Source organism: Galeopterus variegatus, unplaced genomic scaffold, assembly GCF_000696425.1.
Source record: "Galeopterus variegatus unplaced genomic scaffold, G_variegatus-3.0.2 Scaffold8628, whole genome shotgun sequence".
NCBI classification, from domain to species: domain Eukaryota; kingdom Metazoa; phylum Chordata; class Mammalia; order Dermoptera; family Cynocephalidae; genus Galeopterus; species Galeopterus variegatus.
Genome location: NW_007734739.1, coordinates 64,955 through 66,987, shown reverse-complemented (window position 1 = coordinate 66,987; position 2,033 = coordinate 64,955). Strand labels below are relative to the sequence as shown.

At 34.3% G+C, this 2,033-nt stretch overlaps 1 pseudogene; it reads right to left on the bottom strand.

The window, feature by feature from the left end:
* Positions 1-1,076: 1,076 nt before the first annotated feature.
* The window catches only part of LOC103608607, a 1,674-nt pseudogene continuing 717 nt past the window's right edge, over positions 1,077-2,033 (bottom strand).

Genomic DNA, 2,033 nt, shown 5'->3' with positions numbered 1-2,033 from the left:
ACGTTATTCTCTGATTTTGAGGAATATATACACTTATTAGACATTTACAAATTGTTTCCCAAAGACCCTGTCAACTTTATATCAACCACCAGCACAGCAGAAAAGTTTTCTTTACTCTAACACCTCACCCGACTTTGAAGTCATCAACTTTTGTTGTCAGTTTTATGTGTTTAAGGGTGTTTCATATCATTTAACATTTACGTTTTCCAAATCATTATTGATGTGTTGCATCATTCATAAGAGGTTTCTTCCTTTGTAATTGTCTGTTGTATGGTGCTTTATTCATTGTCCTATTGATTTTTCATCAGTATATATTAATTCAGCAGATAACTGAATCTATTTTCTAAAGTCTCTCTTTTTCTTATACCACATTTGTTATTATTTCTATAATATACACTTGAAAATTTTTAAGCATAAAGTTTATTATTCTTTGTGATTTTCAGCTGTGTTTAAGGATCACTTTCATGCTTTATTTTACACATGCATATNCTAATAAAGATACCTGAGGATTTGAACATGTTATCTGTGGTGTTTGAACCACAGGCTGTGATAAGATTTCTACAAATGAGCATAGACATAAGGACAGAGCATTTTACTTTGAACTGGTTTCAGACACAAATGACAACATGGAAAATGATCTTCACTTATCTGAAAAAAAGTTTTTCAGTGGATTAGTTGGTGTATGATCAAGTTACTCAGCTATAACTATAATATTGCTATAATTACAACTATGGGACTCTATATGAGTTGAGTTATACAGAGAAAAAAGTACATGATATACAGCATTTTCTAGCAATGATTATATACATACATGCCTGGGTGGTTTTATTTTGTGTATATCAGTAAGCATTTATGCACATATGGGTAAATATATGTATATATGGACATACTAAAATGAAAATAGGTCATTCAATTTTTTCTGAATGTAAAAACAGTATAAGTAGAGGGTTGCAATGATCTTTATTTTAAAATATCCAAGAATAACATAATTAAACTATTAAATTAAAACAAATATGTCATCATACTCTCTTGATGTTGAGGTACAAAATATCACTCAATTATTTTAAATTTAATTTTCAGTGTGAAATGCTTACTTTATCGATAAACTAATTTTTCCCAAACACTTTTTTCATTGCCAATTTTACATCTTTGTTCCTTAAACTGTAGATGATGGGATTCAACATGGGAATCACAATAGTTTAAAATACTGACACTATTGTGTCGTGGTCCAAAGCATAGCTGGAACTCGGTCTCATGTAACTGAAGAGGATAGTTCCATGGTAAACTGTCACTCCAGTTAGGTGAGAGCCACATGTAGAGAACACTTTTTGCCTACCTTTAGCAGAATGCGTTTTGAAAACAGCCAAAAGAATAAAACAATAGGAGATCAGGACAATCAGGATAGTGACTATCTCAATACAGCCCACAAAGTAGAAAAGTAGAAGCCGATTTGTGTGAGTGTCAGAACAAGAAATAGCGAGGAGAGGAGGGATATCACAAAAGATGTGTCTAATTTCATTGGATCCACAGAAGGACAGGCTGAATGTAGCCACTGTGTGTATAGTAGCATGCAAAATGCCACCGACATAAGAAGCAACAATGAGTGGTACGTAGACTCTGGGTGACATGCTCACTGAATACAGAAGTGGGTTGTAGATGGCTACATAGCGATCATAAGCCATTGCATCCAGGAGAAAGCATTCCGTGGTTCCAAAAGTTACAGCGAGAAATATCTGTGCTGCACATTCAGGGAGTGAAATGACTTTATCATTTGACATAAATTCTACTAACATATTTGGTGTAATAACTGAGGAATAGCAGGCATCCACAGAAGACAACACACTCAGAAAATAGTATATGGGGTTGTGAAGCCGGGAATCCCCAATGACCAGTACAATCAGTCCTAAATTTCCCAGGAGAGTAAAGAGGTAAATTGCTAGAAACAAGAAGAAAAAGGTGCCCTACAGTTCAGCATTGTCTGTGAAGCCCTTCAGTACAAATATGGTAACTTCAGTGACATTCTCCATGATGAA